Below are 22,225 nucleotides of genomic sequence, written 5' to 3' on the forward strand. Positions count from 1 at the left end.
CTCCGGTGTGCTGGTGCAGAGATATCGAGGCATGGTGTCACTTTTGACAGGAATTTAATCTTCTTCAATAAAAACGACTACACACAGACGCAGCCTGTTACCGGGGGGTTGCGCCGGATGTAGGTGAGTGCTGCTAAAGCTTCGTTTTTATTTTTTGTCCGCCAGGGAAGCTTTGAATTAGCTCCTCAACCTACTGGGTTTTGTTGTCGTTGTTGTTAGAAAATGGTGTTTGGTTGATGCTGATACAGTGCGATACGGCCGTTTGTAGCACATGTGAAATCTGAATCGGATCAAATTACGCGAAGGCCGGCGAAGGTGCCGAGGAGCACTCAACTAAACATGAAACGAAAACAGCCAGAAGCGGTAATGTAATGTGTAATGTGTTGGTTGAACTCTATCTAATCCGTAGAAGGGCGCACGAAAAGTTTATAAAGAGATTAGGAGCGTTGTAATAAGTAAAGATGTTAAGCGACCGGTTTTTGAACATTTTGAAAAGAACCGCACTATTCTATGAAAACAATAGATACACTCAAATTTATTTGTTTTAAAATCATACTTAAAAAAAACTTCAAAAAAACTAACCGTCGCTGACATTTCAAAAAGCCTAAAAGTATGTATTGTATTGAAGTATTACTTGTTCTATCATTTAGATAAAAATAATTATTCAAAAAATATCTATACAAGATATGCTTCAAAAGTATATTGAAGCAAGCAAAACTAGAAATAATGCAATAAATAATCATTTTTAGCCCACTAGTTCCTGACAAGCAGAAAACCGCCTAAGGGAAAATCTTTCACCGTTTACACATTTTTTTTAAAGGTATATTTTGTGACGCCCAAAAGTATGCAAAACATATAATTAAAAGCATTGGCAAAGTAACCACAAACTCTGTCGTGGTTTTGAAGCGCCTGAATGTATGCAGAATTTTGCTTTTGTGTTACTTTTTAGTAGCTATAGTAAGAGCAAATATTTAAGACACTTGTTGCACAAAGTATTTAGATGCTATTCTATGTTAAATGTGTCATTCTGCCTTAATTCCCATTCTCATATAAGCCGCTTTGCTACTCAAACTAAAACAAAAGCAAAGCGGATGGAAAAAAGTTGCCACTCACTGTGTGCCTCTCGATTCCTCCCAATCAATCCACATCGTTGCACGCACACAAACATTCCCCATTATTGGCATACGAACAAGGCAAGGCCACATTCGAATCACATCCCACACATGATAACGCGATTCCCTCGAGGGGGAAGGGGGGGGGGGAGGGAGAAAGAGTCGAAAAGAGCAAAGAGAGATCATGGTAAAGACATCGCGAAACTGAGCCACCACACGCTGCCAGATATCCATCGGTTGGATAAAGTCATAAAAATTGACATCCCGTAATCTGGTTTCGTTCCACCGGATAGCAAAGTCAGTCCAAGCCCCGCCCAACCGATCCGTCCCCAGCGCTGTTTGAACGTTTGATTTGACAATTGAGTTAAATCGCGCCTGATTTGACCCTAATGCTTGATGCGCTCCGATCCATTATCCCGCACCGCTGGTGGCACGTGCTGTGTGCGATGGGAGCTCGAGCAGGAGGGGGGGGGGGCGAATGTTGGCGAAAGATTCGTCGCTGGAACCGCACCACCCTTCACCACGACCTTCCCTTGCGCAGCTAATGAGACGCAATGGGTGGCTCGGATTTGGGAGTGTGTTTTGTGCAGTTTGTGTTTCACGTGACACTACCATTAACGGTGCCCGATGCGAACTTTGTGGTGGAAAAAGCTTTACCCCCGGAATCAGATCTGCTCGAGACCAGAGATTTGCTGGAGAAAGTACCGCGCCGGCAGCATAAAACTTTTCCCTCTTCCCTCTCCCCCATGCTTCCCCAACACTGCTCAATTGCATTGCCATTTTAATGTAGTTGCTGGTGCCGTTTCGTTACGATCCATGTTCGAGCGTTTCTCTGTGTATGTGTGTGAGTAGCCGCCGTGTATATCGCGTGTGCACGCAAAACGGAACGACCTTCCCATGCCTGCTGGCGCGCGCGCGCGCGATGCGCTTGTGAAAACAATGGCAACATGGAGGCGCCCAACCGCCCACAGCGCAGCACCGGCGCTGGTGCAGTTTGCAGAAATTGAAAACAACCGATCGGGGCAACTGTTTTAAATAACAGTTTGACCGAAAGTTTGCACACAGTTTCCCCGTTGCCGCGTGCCGGGGGGAGATTAGCTTCGTGGCCCCAGATGGCGATCCCAGAAAGCGGCAATGCTCGGGGCTGCCACCCGTGTCCGCAGCCGCTCATGATAACCCCTGGAGCGGAGGTGTAGCATTGTGGCAGGTTCAGGATCATCATGTGCGTGTGTGTGTGTGTGTGTGTGTGTGTGTGTGTGTGTGGGTGTGTTCGTGCAGAAGAACACTGTCCGCCTTCTGATTTGCCCTCGCTTCGCTTCGTTTGCCAAACGGTGGCCCGTTATTGGTTGGTGGAACAACTTTCAGATCAACTTTTCGCCATTCCGCTTTCGGGCTCGGGCTGTTTCTCTCCACCTCCTTGGACCACCCATCATATCTGCCCCGCTGGTTCATTGGATTTAGCGAGCGAGGAATACAGCTTTTTTCCTTCCCTTCCTGTTCTCCTGCACGCGCTCCATATGTGCTCGTGTGGAAATGAGCTTAGCTAGTTCGCACAACACACGTGCCTCATTCGGCGTTGGAAGGTGGCGGTCGGAGTGGCGATCGCGCGGTGCATAAACCCTCCCCCTGGGGATGCCAGCTGCCGAACGCTTCCCAGCAGCAGCAGCAGCAGCCGTATCGCATGACATAATCGGTGCTGTTGTATAATGCCATAAACTTTCGTGACTTTTCGTGTTGCCCTCGACCCTCGCTGGTGGGCGGCCCGAGGAAGCAAGCAAGTCCCGTCCTATGGCGGGAACCAAAGGCAAAGTTCCGTGGCGCGCGCTCGGGTTTCGTTTTGGTCATTTGCAGTGCTGTCGGGAGCTGTCGAAACCGCTTCCCACCTTTTTTTTTTACCGGTGGTTGTTTTGCTTTGCGTTTCGTTTCGTTGTCACGCGGACTAACGAGTGTATTAATTAGTTTTTGGCCCCCGGGCTTATCTGGTGGCCACCGTACCGACGGTGCTGCTAATGCTTCCATTTTCTTTCGCCCATTTCCTTTCGTTGACCGGTGCGGGTGGTGTCGTATGCGTTCATTAGACTTTATGCGAAAACTAACTACCGTACAGCAAGCAGGAAGCTTTTGTACGTGTTTGTGCTATTATTTAAAGCTTCTAATTAAGGGGTAGCAACTCTTTTTTTTTTTAAATTAAATAATACTTTTTATCAACAATTAACAAGCAGAAAGTATTTGCAAGAGGTATCCATCTATCCTGAAATCTTTCGCCAAAAAAAAAAAAAACTCACACAACTTTTGGCTTCCATGTGTTGGCGCTTTTCGATACATGTACAACTTTGGCACTGACCAACAAAAAAAAACCCTCCACTGGCACCACATTGACCGAATCGTCCTGCCAAAACTTTTTGTTTGCCTTCCCATCTAATCGCTCAACTGGTACCGTCTGCCCTGCCGTTCAATGACGGAACTTTGTGTTCGCACAGTTTTCCTGCGGGAAGTAGTGAAACGGAGCGTTCCAGGAACGTTCAAGCAACACACACACAGACCCACACAAAAAAAACACCATTTAATACAGCAGCCATCCAAATCATGTTCCTATCCCAGGAAGCCATGGACACCACCGCGGTTGAGAGCACTCGTGGTGATGCTCGTGCTGTACCGTAGTTTTTGTTTTTGCTCATTGCTTTGCGCCTTCAGAGTCGTTACGCAAAAACTCAAAACAAAAACCAAAAGCCTCCCTATCGAGTGATCGAGGGGAAAAAAGTCAGACAAAATTAATAAAATGCGTACTTCGGTGAGCCCACCAGCGAGAGAGAGAGAGAGAGAGAGAGAGAGAGTGTGGGTGTGCGTATTGTCGTGGTTTCCCGCTAGTGGATAGTACCTCACTGCGCCGTTCTTGGTAGCATATGTTGGGGCAGTTTTAGGTTACAAAAGTTTCACGTTCGCAACCCACGCAAAAGCCCCGTTGCCTGGGGATGATGACTTTTGCCTTCTAACATTGAAACTTTGCGACAGCGTTTCATTACACGCGCTGCCAGTTTTTTTTTAAATGCGTGTTCACACTGTTTTTATGGCTCTTTATATATGTCCATGTGCGTGTGTATGTGTGTTGAGGCAGACACGTGAGACTAAATTGGGCAACCATATATCTCCGGGCGGGAAAATTAACCTACATCGTTGAGCATCCGGTGAAGGCCGTTGTTTGCCAACGATTTAGCCCGTTTAGATTAAAGCCTTTAAGTGTCAAGTTTGCGTGCATAACTGACACCTGATCTGCACACCACTGATGGTCTACTCAGCTCTGACATCTGACCTGTCTGCCAGATAACTGACAGCAGAATCAAAATGTCATCCTAATCCCACCAACCCACCGCAACCGCTGCTTCTGATGGTGCATCGACTAATAAGGCACACCGATGGGTGCAACGGATTGGATGTGATTGGGTACACACATTTGCATCCAGCTGGCTGTCGACCGGTGATGCTACACGACTACTACTGCACAACCACCCCATAGTAATCAAGTGCAACCACAAACCTAATTGTCTGCAGTGAGCGAACGTGAATGCCTCCGGTAGTACGGCGCTGCTTCCCGTGCGCTGGCGTGAAGTGTGTATCCCGGGCCCGTGTCCGTCGATTGATGACACTTCATCATTTGGAGTCGTATCAGCATCAACGACACCGCACAACCGCCGGTTTAAATGGAAAGCCATTGTGGTGTACACTTGTCCCCATTTCGGGGTGGGAAAGACCCGTGCAGACGCATCGAGCAAGGCCCGCGAGGAGCCACGGCCCGGGTGGAGGGGTCAAGCCCCGATGGCTTGTCAATCGACATCATCATTATTAATGGGTGTGGTGGTGGTGTAGCAGTGCGGGCCCCTGACTGAGTGAGTGGTTTTAATGGTCGAATGACAGAGTGTGTGTATGTGTATGTGTGTGTGTGTGTCTGTGTATTGGCAGGTGATTAAGCGCGAAAGCTTTACATACGCACGCACGGGCTTGAAATACCGATCATCGATCACGGGTTGGGTTTTATTCGATGCACAAGCAGTGCTGTGTTCTAATCATCCATTTCGTACCAGTGTCTTTATCTGTAGTGTAAGTGTTGTCGAGCTTAGATTAATGTCGCACGCGTAAAGCACAGCGCCCAGGGTGCGTGTGTAGAGTTCGAGCAGATGCGTGGAAGCAAACGCTCGACGCTTATCAAGCGCTTCAGCATACGCACCTGCAAGAGCGCCTCTTTAGCTCAGTGGTAGAGCGCTGGTCTCGTAAACCAGCGGTCGTGAGTTCAATCCTCACAGGAGGCATCAGTGCATCGAACGCTAAGTTGTTTTTATAATCAGCTTACGATATAGCACACCTTTTATTACACAATAGAGGGGATTTCCTCAATGTAAACTAAAACACACGTATTTATTATTATTATACAATCGATTTTACACTCCAATAACTCGTAAACCTCTGTCACCTATCACAAACTAACAAACTGTAATGAGTGCTGTGGGCATTATATGTGTAATAAGCCTTTGTCACGCATCAGATGGACGTGTGGTTTAATTAATTTGCCATCCAGCCAACCAACCGTTGGCGCCCATACCCCCGCTACATATTACGCTTCGATACGCACACAAATCATACTAAATGCGATTAAAAATGTGTTACAACCGCTTCTCTCATAGGTGTGGTGGTGGTGGTTAGATTGACCGAACAAAAACACACACACAAGCAAGCAAAAAGGTGCTGATGCTGCTGCCGGCCCCCATCGCACACAAGCATTCATTCTCTTTCTCGCTATCGCTGTCTGCAATACAATTGAAAAGCCAAACACCGCTCGTCCCACAACACACCCTGCTCTCCTCTATTTTTTTCCCTCCTAACCTTCTCTATTGCCTTGCGTTCTATACCAATCGTTAATAATAATAATTGTGTTAATTGAAACCTATTCCAAAGCTTCTGTTTACGCTAGAGATTAATTGCATCGCGTGCGCTCGCACACACTGCTGTTTGCACAACCGCACACAATCTAATTATTGTGCAACCCGCTGGTGCGGATGGTGGGGGAGGAGGCTTTTTTGTTCGCCAACTCCTCCCTTACCCCCATCTCCCGTACCCCCAATAATCACAATCATAAGCAAAGCCCGATCCGGACACGCATTAAATCCTTCCCGCGGTGTCAGAGGTGCCAATTTTGAGTTTGCCAAATGGATTGATTTGCATCATCGCTTTTGTGCAGATGGGTGGCAGTTTTGGCGGAGGGTGTGTCCCCTGTGGGTAGGAGGTAATGAACACCATGTAGCAAAACAAAGCTCATTACTGTCTTTTGCATATAAATGAGCGCGGCAAGCATTATGGATGTGTGTGGCGTACACACATTATTTGGCAAAGGCCATCCGATCGCACATTCGACAGGGTCGTTCGTCGTCCAGCAATTAGAGTGCACGCCTCACCCAGCATTCTCAGCTCGCATCCCCCAACCAGCTCATGCTTTGTTTCCGTGCCTTTTGATTGGCCTGGCAACGGGATTAGTCCATCGACCGACGCCCAATGATGCATCCTTGCTTCATCGAATTGTTAGAATTTGTAGCTTGTGTGTCTGTGTGTTTATGTGTGCTAAAAATTAATCGCCGGATAAGTGAGCGCTCTCTTCAGTGGCTTTACGCAGTAGGCCCGCATTCCATCCCAGCGCCAGTTTTCCCCTGACCCCGGAACATTACTTCCGGTCCAGTGCCTGCCTGGTGTGGCGTTGGCAAGATGCGGAACGCTGGCAGTGAGTCCCGAACGAAAGTGGGTCAAGCTTACCGGCAAGGGCCAGGATAATCAACCAATGGATTGCTGCAGTCGATTCTAAAACGGGGCATTATTTTTCGTTTCATTGCAGATACGGTCGGGCGAAACGCGTCAACGGGTGCGGTGGTATAGGCTACCGTCGTGTGCGGTCACCGTGCGCCTAGATGCCATACGGGCATCGCTCCGGGTGCAGTCGGGCGAGAGATTCATAAATAAATCCACCACCACCAACGGCCATCCTCCTTTGGATCGCACTCCCCGTTCGAGGCCAATAATGCTGCTGCTGTTGATCCCAAGGTAACGATGATGCATCGTGCGTGCAACGACCAAAAACCTGTCCCGGCCAGTGGCTGCATCGCTGCGCTGGATGCATAATCCCCCGGGTTCAGCAAATCCGGGGAATTATCGTCTCGATTGTGTGTGGTACTTTGTTATTTGCTGGGAGGGCGAATGAAGTTAAGGATGCACATTATTTATGCAAAAACGAAAAGCCCACTCTAAGCTTGCGGGTGCGTGCGTGTGTGTGTGTGTGTGTGTGTGTGTGTGTGTGTGTGTGTGTGTGTGTGTGTGTGTGTGTGTGTGTGGTCTGCCAACTGTCAGGGACAGGTCGATGCGTCGTTGCCTATCGAGAGCTGTATGGCATTTCGATTGGTTTCAGCTCGATTAAGGCGAAGACAGAGACGAACGCTGCTGGGTTAAGGCATTGGTTGGAAGAGCTTCGAGATATGCCTAGTATAGCCCAGTCGAACATGGCTGACAAAAGAAGTAATCTCAGTTGTGCTATGATGCTACATGGATTACTAAAGCCAGTTCCGGTAAAGTGTACGGGATTGTTTTGGGCCTAAAACAGCAGAAGCTAGCATGCGATAAGACGTTCATTTCAACAATAATATGTTCCAAGAAATAATAATCCAAACAAACAATGCCTTCCAAAACGCATCACTCCATGACCGTGTTTAACTCTCCTCGTAATGGGAGCAAAAGCACCTCAAACTCGTTCCGAGAATGAGGGAACACAAGCCTTCAGTTGAAAGCGCTCCATTCTGGCAGGGCAGCTTACCCAACACACACACTCACACCATGATAAAGCAAATATTTACATGCAAAACCTCCAAACATTCACTTCCGGGAGGCTTTCCCAGTACGGTACGGGACCACTTTACCAATTTTTGAAAAGGATAGTCCCTCCCCACTTCGGCAGCCAGTTCAGAATGCTCGCTGCGAAACATTCAATATTTTCCCTTTTTCAAAAATCAACCAGAGACGCGTTCAACACGATCGATGAATGTAATGCTGGGCTTTAATTTTGCCTTCCTCACCACCCGAGAAGGTGCAAAAATTGCACATTGGAATTAAATTTTAATCACACACCCTTTTGGGCAACGATTTATCGGCAACGGTTTTCCATTAGCTTCAGGGCCACCTCGGGCCAACCTGCACACTGCACTGCACCGACCGGTCGGACGGGGTATACTTAAGGATTGGGAATAGGAAAATTATCGAAATCAATTACAGCAAATCACAGTCATTTTCTGCTCCATTATGTTCTCTCGCCGGCCGCACAACCATGCAAGTCGCGTGTGCTGTGCAAAGAAGTCGTGCGGCGAGCTAGGGAAACTAAGGGTAAGGGCGCAACACACAGTCCTACCAGTTCGGAGCTAACCTCTGGAACCGCGGCGTGGAGGTGTTGAAAGTACGGTGAAAAGTGAAATAAAATTCCCAGCAGTAAAGTGAACCAGCAGACGGGGCGAGCAAACTTACTGCGCCACGGGAGAGCAAATGCAATGGATTGAAAAAGAAAATGTTCCATGTGTTCGAGTGCCGTGTTGGAAAGATGGATATTTCCTTCCATTTCGACACGGCATGAGACATGGCCTATCGAATTATTACTCTTTTTTTTGTTGCTCTTCTTTTCCCAAGCATCAGGCCCGATGTATCACGGGGCACGATGAAAAGCGGAATTGGATATGATCCTGCTGCTGCTTCTCTTCGATTTCCAATCCTTCGTATGTCGCGTATGCCTTTTCCGAGGTTTGCCACACGAGGCGCACACGATCCTTCATCTCACGCTTCTCCGGTACACAGCGCTGCTCGCTAAGGCTTTTATCTTATTTTCATTCATTTACTTCGTCCTAATAGGATTAGCGTTTTGTTACTGCTCGCCTGTTTGCCTCGCCGCCATGGGATGGTACCATATTCCTCCTGCCGGAAACCGCCTGTAGCGTTCGATGCCAATTGCTTAATGACGGATTTGCCGTATCTGTGTGCCTGTTTCTTGCTGGCTCTGTTATCATCTCGTTAGAGCGTTAGCATTGGAGCGCAGAAGAAGAAAAAAAACAAATCGTGAAATACGATCCGTTAGCACGTTCGCGAAACTGTCAGACATGGTCGGAATTAAAGAAGGAAAAGAGTTGACAGAGTCTTCGTTTGTTGGGTTCTAGCAAATGGGGGAAATAATAATCGCAAGCACAACTGATGGCGTTCGAACAGGCAGAAAGGAAGAGATTAAATATCTCAATTGGTCTCAGTAGAGAGACTGTTTTCAGCAAGGGAAATCATTTCAATCGCATAAAAGCAAATGATCATTAAGAGTCTTTGAATTGCATACATTGAGGGGCATTGCAGCAGAAACATCCTGCTGGATCCTTTTCTTCTGCACAACGCCTAAATGTAGGCAAATGTTATCTCTTAGTATAAATTTTCAAATTGAAGGTAATTCTCATCCGTTTTCTTAACTTCTAATCCACTTGAATGATGAAATCTACAGACTTGCTGTACCAACTGCAATTGCCGGAATGAAACCATCATGCTTTTGAAGTGCACTCACAAATCATCGTCAATGATTTTTAATCATCGTATCAACAAACGCACAGTCCCTCACACCCAGCAAACCCTGGAGAGCCAGGGTGAGCGTTGGAAAATGCATCCCCCGAAGCGTACAGCTCACCTAACCACTAATCAACCGAGTTGGCTACATGTTGGCTACGGCAAACGACAGGCACGACGAGGGCGGCAAACTAACGAGCATGGCTCCTGCAACACTGTAATCATGTTATGCTTCCGTTACGCACGATGCATACCGATCACAATCAAGATGCGGCATGCAGTCTGGTACAATGTTGCTACATTTCAAACACTGATAAAATGTTGAAAGATACGCATCCCGCCTTCGCTCCCAGCCGAGATAGCACAGAAACACAGAAACGCAACCGTATCGTTTTTCAACGGTAAGATAAAAAGGCACTCATACACAGCACCCCGCTGCCGATGTTTCTCGTTAGAAGCCGAGATTACATTTCGAACATATCCAATCTCACCGTTACCGGTACCAATTTGGCAGGCAGGGGACGGGGGCGATGCTAGGACGACATTTGCTCAAGCTTGCCGAGGCAAAGCCTTGCTGCCCTGCTCAATAATGTAGCGATCGAAACGAGGGAGAGCACAAGGTCCATCCGATCCGGACCGTACAAAAGATGTCGCCAAGACAAAGTCCTCTCAACTCGCCACAGTATGGGGAGGGGTTTTTAGATCGTGGGTGGTACAGATATTGCTTTGCTGTATGCTGCAGCGTGTGCCTTAATAATCGAGTTATAATTCCATTGCAGCCTTTCCAATGCCTTTATCACTGATGGAAGCAACAAAAAAGAACCTACGAGCAACCCCCGGGTATGGGTTGATGGGAAGAGTTGAGCTTCGAGATAACCTGGAAATTCAATCTGTCGCCCTGGTTTCGTTCCACCGCTGGTGGAAAAATCCCTCCAATTGTCCTAGAGCATCATCACCCGTCAGCAAAACGTTGATTGAATGGCGACCAAAGGGAAAACCATTTCTTGACGCTATTTTCTCCTTAAAAGGAAGACATTTACTCCGAGCACTCAAACACCTTCCCTCTGTACGCTGGAGTGTCGTGTGCTGCCCCGCTTTTGCTATACCACCCACCTCACCAAGCCGCTGGTTTTTGGCTGAGTTTGAGCTTTTCTTTTCATCGTGTGCTTCAAAGCCAAGATATGCTAAGGCGCAACAATTTGCTTCCAACATTCGCTCCTTTTCTCTCGTTCTCTCTCTCTCTCTCTCTCTCTCTCTCTGCGCTACTGCGTGTCGCCTTTTGTTACCCATTATCACTCACGAGCCGGGCTTCGACACTACACTAGGCTAGAATATCAAAGGCGGCCATTGCGAGCTCTGTGTGTGTGTGCGGAGCCCAACAGCGGGCAGAAAAACTTGCCCCGCTCCAAGCGCACCACACTACTATCCAAATCAACTAACCTATCCATTTCGCAGCCGTTAACTTTTATTTTCCACCACCTTCGCTCCCCTCCCCCTCCTCCCTTTTCCCGGTAGCGTACAATCACGCCAGCGTTGCAAAAGCCGCACGGAAACAAAGGGCAAAATCTTTTGCCATGAAATTTACATAACCGTATTCATCCCGTTTGCCCGATTGTTCCTTTTGAAACAATAGAGCCGTGGGGTGGTGAGCTTCGGCTTCGGGATGGGAAAATGCTGATGGCAACACACACACACACACTGAATACAACGGCAATCTAGCATACGTGTGGCACTCTCTCTCTCTCTCTTTCTACTTGATTCTTTTCCTACATTCTCTCTCTGTCTCTCTGCTTCTTTCTTTCTCTCTCTCTCTCTCTCTCTCATCATCATGCAGTGGTAGTACCAGCTTTTAATAGTGTTGCCCTGACGGGGGAGAAAGCCCACCCTAGCTGAAAGCTAAACCTTTGTGCAACTGTTGTGCTGAAAAGGATGAGAAAAAAGCCGTTACAAAAGCAAAATGCTCTTTGGCGAACTGGAAAGAAAGCGAACAACGGGCCTGCCTTGGTGTTTGTGCTTTAGTCTGTGTGCCCGTTCCCGTTTCGTGTCCGCTTTTGTCGTCCGCCTCGAAAACGGCTTCGTTATGACAGTTGGTAGCAGTGTGCATTGCCTAGATGCAGGCGCTCCATTGTTACTGCTACAGTTTCTTCCCCCAGTTTAATGCCAACCACCCGTTTCGAATCCCGTCGACTGTTGCATCCGCTGTTGCAGCTCGCCATGCAACACACATCGTTCGTCGGTGGATCGAATCCGATCCTTGATTGCCCAAACGAGTGCACTGCATGCAGGGAGCACCTAGTGTTACGCTCCCGTAGCTCATGAATAGCGTTGTTTCACGTTGAATGATGGCATCCCGCCTTGTACCCAGCGCCCAACCCGGTCGAAACAAAAGCAACCGAAAACCGTCACAATCATCCATTTTTGCACCGCACCGACAACGACCCTCCTTTTACACCCGTCCAAAAGGATGAAGGGAGGAGGATGGGGGCTAATGTCACGACATTCACCATTATGATTGAAAGTATCTTTCGCGAAAAATGTGGTCCGCCGGTGTTGACCTACTTTTGGAGCCGCGGAGACTGCTTTTCAGTGAGAATTTTCATCGCCCTAAAAAGGGCAAATGCACACAGTTAAGTCATGCGGGGTTTTTGGTTGGAAGGGGGGGGGGGTTGTGATTTTCCCATCATCAAAATGTTCTTCCGCTCATATGATCAGAAACATGGCATCCTTAATTAGAAAAAAAAAGATGTGTGTTCACCTCTTATTGTGCCAGCCTGCTGCGTGCGTGGTTTCATTTTCTTCGACAACACACTCTGGGGAGCCGTAAATAAATCCTTTCCCACCGGCACATCACCCACCCAACCATACATGCACCCTTTTAGGAAAGCTTGTGCAAAGCTCTAACCAGCTCTAACTCCACTCCAACTCCACTCCAAGGGGTTGTTTGTTACCATGGGCGGAAATACAACAACGGAAGCCGATTTCCTGCTTTACATCTCGCGTACGCCGAAAAAGGGGTTGCTGGGGGGGCGCCCCGGCTGACTGTGTAATGAATATTTATACGATCCTTCGCCGAAATAGCCCGCGGCGTCCAGGAAGGCGACGTCCTCCTTTCGGCACGCGCCCACTCACACACACACACACACAAACAGAGAAAGGAATGCGCGCGCTATGGCCCTCGCGGGGATGATTAAGCTGTTTTAAACTGCTTCTTCCATCGGGCGCTCCGGGGGCTGGTGCCGTTGCGGCCTAACGTCATGTCGCGCGTGCCGTGACAACAGTGGGCTTTGGTCCTTTGGTTTGAAACGGGAAGCGCAGTCAATTAAGCCGCTAGCCCCGGCAGTACTCGGGCGTCATTCTGCCATTCCGGCGGGCTCGCAATAAAACTCGCTTGCCGGGTCGCACCGGCTGAGCTTGTACACTAGCATGATCAGTATCATAGCCATCGCTGGGAGAGAGAGAGAGAGAAATAGAGAAGGCGTGGGGGTCGTTATGACCCCAAACGGTAATGTGGTTGTCAGCGGTACACGACTACCGCCGAAATAGGGCAGCACACCGATTCAACATGCAGATTACTTCGCACTTAATTGTTTTTGCACTGCACTGCACGACTTGGGCCAAGGGTCGAATGGGACCCTGGACGACGATTTGAAGCTCCGGGCTTAACGGGTTGTACCTTCCGCCCTCAAAACATTTATCCTTACGCGTCCGTATTCCACGTCCACGTTGACAAAGCAAAACGGGATGGATGTCCCGACGGGTCCCGCTCCTGGTACGGCCTTGGCACCCACCCCACCGTTCCGAGCGAGAAGTCGTGAAACGAGCCGTGTGAACCCGTGTCGCAAGCGCGCCAAGTAATCCACCACCATTGTTTGCACCCCCATCCCTGAGCATCCCCCAGCCCCACACTCCCTGGGTGTACACCGATCCGTCAGCGAACCGTCGGCTGGTACAGCATAAACGCCGTCTCGCGCTATCACAGCCTGCACATCTATATGATTAATTTTTATGTTCTGGCAGATGTCGCGCTCAATTTCGCGCAAACAATAGCGCGATTGTACCGAGATCTGTTGCTGCCGCCGCCGCCGCCGTCTTCCCACCACGCACCATGGTAACGTCGGTCTTGTCGGCCCCGGAAATCAAACTCCGGCTCGGGTGGGTGAATGTGGATTTGTTCTTCTTTTTTTTTTGCAAAGCGTTCGGAATCCGAGTTGGCTGCGACGACGCTGCACAATAAATAATCGTACTAGTGCTTGTTTACTTTGTCCCCTTTCCTTTTTTACACTCTCCGTCAGTCTCACTCACAAGGGGGGGGGGGCCTCAATAAAGTGTACCAGCTTCCACCGTTCACTGATTGACTGCCCGTAAAACCCCGGCAATCCCGCCCGATCCCGCCGGTCGTTTGCGGCCTGTACAAGCACAACCTCACGTTTATAGGAAACCGCATAATTTATTGAGCAATAACTTGGCCACAGTAGCGACCGGGGCCCGAGTCCGGGCAAACCGCAACCCATTCTGTTGTTTACTTCTTTTTTTGTGTTGGTTAGAATGACCATCAATTTTAAATTATCTCATGTGCTCCTGCTGGCTTTGCTGGCTTTGTTTCGACCAACGAGCGGTTTGATTTCCATGGCAACAAATCGGTCGCAACTCGATGTTTTATACATTTTTAAAAAGCACACATAAAGCCCCAGTAAAGGTGCCAGGAACCTGCTGTAGCTGTGGGTGAGGCGGGTACGTGTAAAGCACGCCAAACCCCACAGCGCAACTAATGTGGCAATGTCGATCGTGATCGTTTTGCGCGGTGATGATTGTCATCGAATTAAAGAGCTATTTAGTTGTTTGCTTCTTCCTGCCTATTTCCCCCCTGTTTCTGCGCTTTGATGAATGTTTGCCGGTAACACCGGTTGCATTGGGGAAAGCCTTTTCCACGTACTGTTTGTTGCGCCTGCTGCATTTTTTACCCCCCATCCTGTTCTCCTCCTCCATTAACCGACGAACAGGTTCAGCGCGGATCGGTTCGCAAGTAACTTCGCCTTCGTCTGTGGCAAACGCAATTGCAAACACAGTGCACGTTGCACAGTGCACCCTCGAGTTGCACATTATAATTGAATGATTTCACCACGCACACACCCACACACACACACATAGGACATAGTCCCTTTCCCGACACACTCGCCTGTATGGTAGTGGCATCGGGCAACAGGTGCTAATCCCGCCGCTTCACACACGGCAAGATACATCAGCCGCACGCAGAGCGACGCGGCGACACGCACGGGCACCAACTTTCCACCCAAACCCTGTACCAGCCGCCTGCCGCAAACACATACGGGTTAAGCCGTTCACTGGTTCAAACTCCACAAACAAGCAGCATAATTATTCAATAAAGCATAATTCCCACCACCCGGCTCGAGGTTCGCCGTCAGTGTGCGATTGCAGAAGCGATCACACACAGACACACACACACTTTCGGGCCAGACACACTTCCGCTCCAGCCGGGTGCCAGATCAGTCTGTTGGCGCAACAAACTCGGCCGGCCCTTGCGTACGTGTTGTCCGACTTTTCCGGTCCAACATGTGTGTGTGTGTGTGTCTGTGCACCGGGTTGCTTGTCGAGATGGAGAACGAAGCCGAAGAAATGCTCCATCCATCGGGCAGTACCGCCCATGACCCACCACAACATGGTCCGGACGGTACAACAACCACCTCATCGCAACATCCCGCCCGATCACCAGCACCAGTCACCAACAAGCTTTAACGACCTGAAATGAAACCTAATAGAATGGTCGGACAGGCGCGAGAAGACGACGAGATACGGCGACGCTTATCGCGCAATGCCGCTTATCAGCTGCGTATGTGTGTTTGGACGGTGCTGCTGCTGCTGCAGGGTTGCTTCGGTAGTTTTCCGCTTTTAAAAACTCCATCCATACCGGCACTTTCCGAGCCACTTTAATTAAGCGAACTTCGTTTTAGTTTTTGTTTCGTCCGGCAATTCGCAATTCGCCACCTAATTGTGCCCGTTGCTTTTGCCCGCTGTATGATTAAATTTACACTCAGGCGTGCTGCAACAACCGGCTAGTCCACAGGACTCAACACAGCTCTGTCCCGTTCCCTCTCGTTCGCTGTATACAATCAAATATTGGAACAAACTTTTCGGACCGTCTCCCAGCAGCCTGGCCGCTTCGCAGTTGCAACTTGCGGTGATGAATGTTTGATAGAGCAGTCCGGTGTGTTCGTGTACGTGCCGTCGGAAGAAAAATCATTCGTTCCGCCCATCCCAACACGAGGCGCGAGCGCAAGCGATAAGCGATGCCACCGGCCAGCACGGGCACGGCCAAGAGCTTACCCAAACAAACCATTACATTACATTATTAAATCGCTGCCCACCGTCGGTCGCGGACGTACCCGCGGGCCCCGAGCTTGCCAGACGAAGCAAACGGATTGCCTGGCTGACACCGCACGTTGGCCCGTTGTGATTCTGGCCACGCGCGCTCCCGTCCGCCAGCGATAGTGCTGTGATAGCGGTGCAGATTGAGAACAGTGCAGAGGGCTGGGGACAGTGAGTAGCAGCGTCGTCTCATCGCTAAGCAGTCCAGCTAACCGTAACGAAGAGATAGAGAGCGGTACGGGATCGGATTGGCAAAAAACGGTGCAAATCAACGCTCCAAATTCAACGCTCCATCCGTACCGCGTCACAGGAGAAAGCTAAGATGTTCGGAACGTTAAGAGAGTGAAAGTGGTGTTCTTAAATCATTCATTACGCGCAAACAAAGCCACGTAGAGTCAACGGCACGGTGGAACGCTGGTGCTACCGTGGAGCATTCAGACATCGAAATCATCGGTGCTGTGCTGCATCAAAACCGTTGGAGCGTTTGTACCGTTGCCCCATCCAGTTGGGGTGGGAAGAGAAGTTATCCGTCTTATCGAAGTGATAAGCGGAACGTGTGAGGTGCAAAATCCTATCGGGTGATAAGTGATACGCAAAACCCCGTTCGTGGTTTGTGATAAGAATCGAAACCCCCGTAAGCTCTGATCGGTTGTTTGTGCGATCGATTCGTCTTAACCATTTCCGGCTTGCGTTCGTAAATTGCAATTTGTTTATCTAGTGTGCCGTGACGTGGAGTTTTGACAGGTTGACGCAAGTGTATACTGAAGCGTTTCTGGAAGTTTACAAGGAAGTGTTTTTGTTGGTATTGGTGGTTTTGTTACAGAATTTGCTGTTATTCATCAAGAATTGCATTGGAAGGGAAAAAATACGTAAGTTTCTTTTACAATTCACTTAGAGATGTATGATGACTAAGGATTTTCCATACGACAAAAACCACATTGGTGATAGCAGTGAAGTTCTAAAGTTGGTTTCTACAAGCAAACACACGATACCTGCACCATTCAAACAAACAGAAAATCCCCAGCTAGATTGCTCTTAGTCGCGATTTTGTTTGATTTGATGTATAAATGCATTGCACTTCACCGAGTCACTCGTTTTTTTTTTCTTCTTGAGGTGCCAATACGTACACGCACTCTCTCTATCTCTCACACACACACACACACACACGATAAAAGCTTTTCAGTGTAATTTCATTACCCCGGCATTCGAAGTCCCTGGAACGGTGAACAGAACGAACGAACGGGAAAGCCTAAGATATTATTCATGAAGGGCTTGCCGATCGAATTGGAACTCACCAGTGTTCGAACTGGACCGGTCGGTGGGAAAATAATTGAACCGCAGGAAACTTTTGAGCGGGAGAGCAGGAGATCGCCCACCCCATTACCCGCCTCTGGCTGGTGGTAGAAAAATCACGTACACAAAGAATTCGCTCAAAAGTTAACGAACGCTTCTTCACCGGTTTCTCGCGAAGCTCGATCGATAATTCATCCCTTTTTGTTTTCCGCTGTGCTCAAGTGCTGATGTGCGTTCTTCACCATGTGGGAAGCTTTGTGCTTGTGTGTGTCTGTTTACTCAGAATCCTTACATTAGCCTGAAGGGCGGGCAGCGACCGTTCGAAAGAACGAGCGAGCGAACTGACTGATTGGATGCTGGATCGATTAAAATCATTTCATTAATGGCTGGAAAGGATCATAAAAAAGCGTCAAGCATTTTGCAATCGGAGCGCCGCTTTGTTAGCTTCTTTGTTGGAAATCTAACCAACGCAGCCAGCGATTTATGTTATCTTGGCAGCCCCAACTTCGTTCCTAGGACTCGAATCCAATCGTTCGACACCATAAACCATGCTTTGCTTTGGTGTGTTTTTTATGCTCTTGGAGGAGCGCGCGATGGAAAGGCAGGGAGGATATTTATTCAACCCACAGCTTTATGTCCACAGAAAGTTCGAATCGATCGCAAGACTTGTGTCGTTTCCAATCTTGCCGTGATGAATGCTTTTCGCCAACCGTTGAAGGTTGGCCAATTTATTGTGATAAGACACTTCGCTCGAGACCGGTTGGAAATGTACCAAAGATTCAGTGGTACTTAAGCTGTTTACGAACTTTCAAGTTTCTCTGTTAAGGTCAGGCATGGTACGATTGCAATGCTTCCTTGATGATGATTTTCTATCTAGTGCATTGCATACTTCTAGGAGCCGCCGGCAAGGGAGTAACGCGCCTAAAGATATGCAATTGAAACACAACAGTTACTTTTTATGCTGAATGGTTGCGAATCGACTATTTCTTCAACTAACCCGGCATGAATACACCACATAATCTCTGTCAACTCTATAAATAAACGATTTGGCTATAAATTCGTAGAAAAAAGCCGTTCTCTATGCAACCAACATCTTGAGAAACACTGCGATCCAAGACGGATCGACCATACCGAACAGGGCATTTGTTTTCCTACACTGTTTACCAGTACGGTAAAGACACTTTTTCCAAGGCACCGCTTACCTGGTGAGCTAAAAACGGGGTCACGCATTAAAAATACAGCGGTCCAAAGCAGTGGAGCGCGCTAGAAGAAACAGTCCCTCAAATTAGTGTCATCAATTTCACCGTGGCGACTATTAATCGTTTGGAAAGCGGTGTTTGCCTGCTGGTGCACCCTTCCGGCAGCTGATGGCGAAGAAAAAGAACCTCTGTTTAGCGTCAACTCATACATCCGCTGCGGCTGCCGAGAGACGCGGGACACTTTTGAGCGTTTGTTTAGTGTCGTTCGTCTTGTGGGTAGGCACATGGGCCATTATTTCGGTACGGTTGTCGGATAATAACAACACCTTAGCTTTTTGCCGCTATTACCGCTGCGTCACACTCACAGCGACAGGGTGAGTGGTCCGGTACCGAAAACACACACACACACAACCTTCTGACAAGAGGGCAAAGTGTGAAATAAATCAAGACTTTTCATGGTTGACCCAATTCGCTACGTCTCCGTCGCAAATCATCTTGAGTGTACCGGCCTCGCGCGTATTTCTCCTCTTACGTAACTCGCTTTATCACTTATACCAATGCTATAGGATGTGCTCCAAAACAAAACGTAAAAAAGTGACCCTTAAAGTGCACCAAAACGAAAGAGAAAGATGGTTGCACTGGGCAAACCTGGAAGAGCGAACCCAATCCCCGTGAGTTGCACTGGTGCACCTGATCTTGTCCCCAGCACCCACGAGCGCCGCAGGAAAGTGGTTGTCGCCTACAGTATTTGATCAGGGATAAACCAACTCGTTGGCCTTGGCACTCGGTTGGCAGGAAAATGGGAGAAAAAGCACAAAAGGTAAAGCTTTTTCATTGGATGAGCTAGCTTGGGAGGACAAAAAAAAACTGGAACTGGAACGCATTCCACTTCCGTTGTACTGCCAGCACTAGGGAAAAAAGAACCGGCCCTTCGCCGACAAACGGGCCAAAGGTGGGCCGCGAAAACAGGTGCCAGAGCTGGTGTCTTTAGCTGCAACTTTGTTTATCTTTACCTTTCCCCACACAAAAGATTGGAAGCCTCTTACGGATGTTGCAAATGAATGGGGAGAGAGAGAGATAGAGAGCACCCACACTGAGAGCACTGTACAGCTTCTCGTTTTTCTTTCTCTTTGAAATAATTCCTACAACTTATTTCGCTGCTAGTTGCGCTTCTGGTTGCATCAGGGGGGTTTCGTAGAATTGCATATAATTTTACAACCTGCAGTAAAAGGACAAACCTGCAATAAGAGGAAAAAACTGCAGCGTAACTATGACCACCGTATGCAATGAGCACGGAAACCGGATACAGAAGCCAAGCGAACGGTGGTGCCATCGAGCAGAAGGTAAAAATATTAATACTTTTATTTGGGCGCAATGGGAGCTGACCTCGAGCTGGGACATTTATGCGAACAATTTCTCTTGCAGCTAAGCGGCTGGTTTCGTTCCCAACCCGTCTTTAAGTGCTATAAGTAATGAAAATGTTACCCGCAATATTGGGTAACAAGGTGGCATTATAAAATGAAGTCGCTCTCGAAAAGCAGAAAGCATAACTAATGATTGTACTTTCGACATCCTAATTGCATACCTTAAGGCGTCGCTGTGGTAAACGTAGCTGGATTGAATCAAAAGCGCCTCAAAGTATGCAAACTGTGTTACAAATATGCAATATTTATTTCGAAACTGTCGGAATAATCCCATCAACTGGCTGTAGGTCCCCGATACTATCTGAAATATTACGGGAGCAACCTGTTATCAACCTATTAGCAATAAATATGGCACCCTGCTTAATGCTCGAAGCACAGGCCACCGGTAATCTCCATCGTACCATCGAACTTCAATCATTTTCATTTGAAACTGGCTCTGACAGATCGGTTTCCGTATCGTTGGCTTGCCGTTTCTCCTTTCAGTTCTGGTTCCAAGAGCTCGCAGCACCCGTCCCTCGACGGGACAGATGTTCGGCAGCACTTAAACAACCCACTTAACCCACAGTGGACGTCCCAAAATTTACTTCACAGTCTCTTAACATCTATCTCTCATAGCACACTTACACAGTCACGCTCAGCACACATACACACACACACACACACACACACACACACACACAGAAACGTAGAGAGGAAGCGTCGCATTGGGCAAACCCCAGGGAAAAGCAAGGGAAGCTTCATAAACCGTACAAAGTTGCCAGCCAATTTTCAACGGGGTGGGTTTACCATCCTTTCTTTCATCATGAGCATGAGCTTCGAACCCCTCTATGTGTGTGTGTGGGTATGTGTGGGTAGGTGGGTGTGTATCCATAAAATGAGCTTTGCTCTGCACAAAATCCCATTTGCGCACAATTGCTCCCGAAAGTCGGCAAAACTCGCAAACCCAATGGAACCAACGGGTCCACTATTTCGAAAGATATTCGAAATCCGGAACACTCAGTTGTCGCAGAAAACGGGAAATATCAGCATGGAGCCGAACAAGCCAAAACCACTACCCCAGGTTTGCCGACCGAAAAAAAAAGTTGTTGAGTAAGCGTAGTCTTCCTAGTGTAGGGAAGGGTGAAGAAGGGTGTACCGTGGGATACGCCGAGCACAAAGGAGCAACGAAAAAGGGGAGAGAACCAACCAAAAAAACCGGCGGCAAGAAAAATCCAATTCAAATTTTCCAAAGCCTGGGCCCACCGTTCCGGAACATGAATACTGAAATAGCGCGCGCCCGCACACGCCCCACACGGGAACGCTACCCCTAAGTCTCCTTCTCTCCCCCCCCTTCCTCCCCCCTCCTCAGTTTCTTCCATCACCGCATTTTCGGTCATTCGACAAGACTTTTCTCGCTCGCGGCGGGCGAAACAAACGAACGACTTAACACTCAATCGAAAGCAGCACTTTGCGATGGAGTGGAAATGTGTTTAATTAAATCTCCAACTTCTTTCCAGTTGATTTGATATTCAAATTTCGAAAATCCATTTCGAACAACCATTTGCTTCCCCTCCCCTGCGCACCATTGTTTCCCGCTGTTCCGCTGTTTCTACCCATTACTCAAACCTGATTCTTAACGGGTTTTTTAAGGACCGTTCCTTCTCGTCCTTCCATTTCGTACTTCATCTTGTTTCCTTTTCTTTTTTGTTTTTTGTTTTTTTGTCTACCCTGGCCAGGGCCTGTCTTTTCATCGCGAGAATTAAATGACAAAAAGTGTGCATTTGTGTAACAGGCACAATTCAATTCAAAGGAACCAAGTCTTTCCGTGAATACACACTCAGGCCCTACGCAAACACTCTCGCATCTTCCTGTTGCTTGCATGTTGATGAACATTTTCCTTGCTCGCGCACACATTGTGCACCTCACGATGGTTTAGTTAGGTCGGCTGCTTTTGACTCAGCGTCGCTTTCTTTCTACACCTTGTGTAGAATACACACCCACACGCACACACACTCGCTTTCAATTTTCCACTGTCCTCAAGATTGGCATCGAAACAGACAGACTTTCATTAGGGAGAGCAAAATTGGACTTTCTTCGTAGCGTCTGTTTTTTTTTTTTTTTGCCTTCCATTGCCCAACTTTCGGGCATCCGCTGGCGTCTGTCTCTGGTTGCTGTTTTGTATTGTTTGAGATTAAAGGCGTGAATGGCATTTCGTGTAGGTGAG

General features: G+C 48.3%; 1 protein-coding gene and 1 non-coding gene across 8 annotated transcripts in view; both read left to right on the forward strand.

Moving 5' to 3' along the window:
- Nucleotides 1-22,225, forward strand: part of LOC121587945 — a 73,790-nt gene that overhangs the window by 34,845 nt on the left and 16,720 nt on the right. For 4 of the 7 annotated variants that reach the window (XM_041905320.1, XM_041905324.1, XM_041905323.1 and 1 more), the window contains exon 3: nt 6,988-7,193. The exons of 1 other annotated variant lie outside the window; for it this stretch is intronic. The gene's annotated coding sequence lies outside the window, so the exon portion shown is untranslated. Of the gene's footprint in view, nt 1-6,987; nt 7,194-15,744; nt 16,976-22,225 lie in introns of those variants that run through there. 2 more of the 7 variants (XM_041905327.1, XM_041905321.1) reach the window with 1 other exon arrangement.
- Nucleotides 5,345-5,416, forward strand: Trnat-cgu. The gene has a single exon. It is a non-coding gene; the product is annotated as a tRNA-Thr (tRNA).

The sequence above is a fragment of the Anopheles merus genome, chromosome 2R (genome assembly GCF_017562075.2).
Source record: "Anopheles merus strain MAF chromosome 2R, AmerM5.1, whole genome shotgun sequence".
Lineage (NCBI taxonomy): Eukaryota > Metazoa > Arthropoda > Insecta > Diptera > Culicidae > Anopheles > Anopheles merus.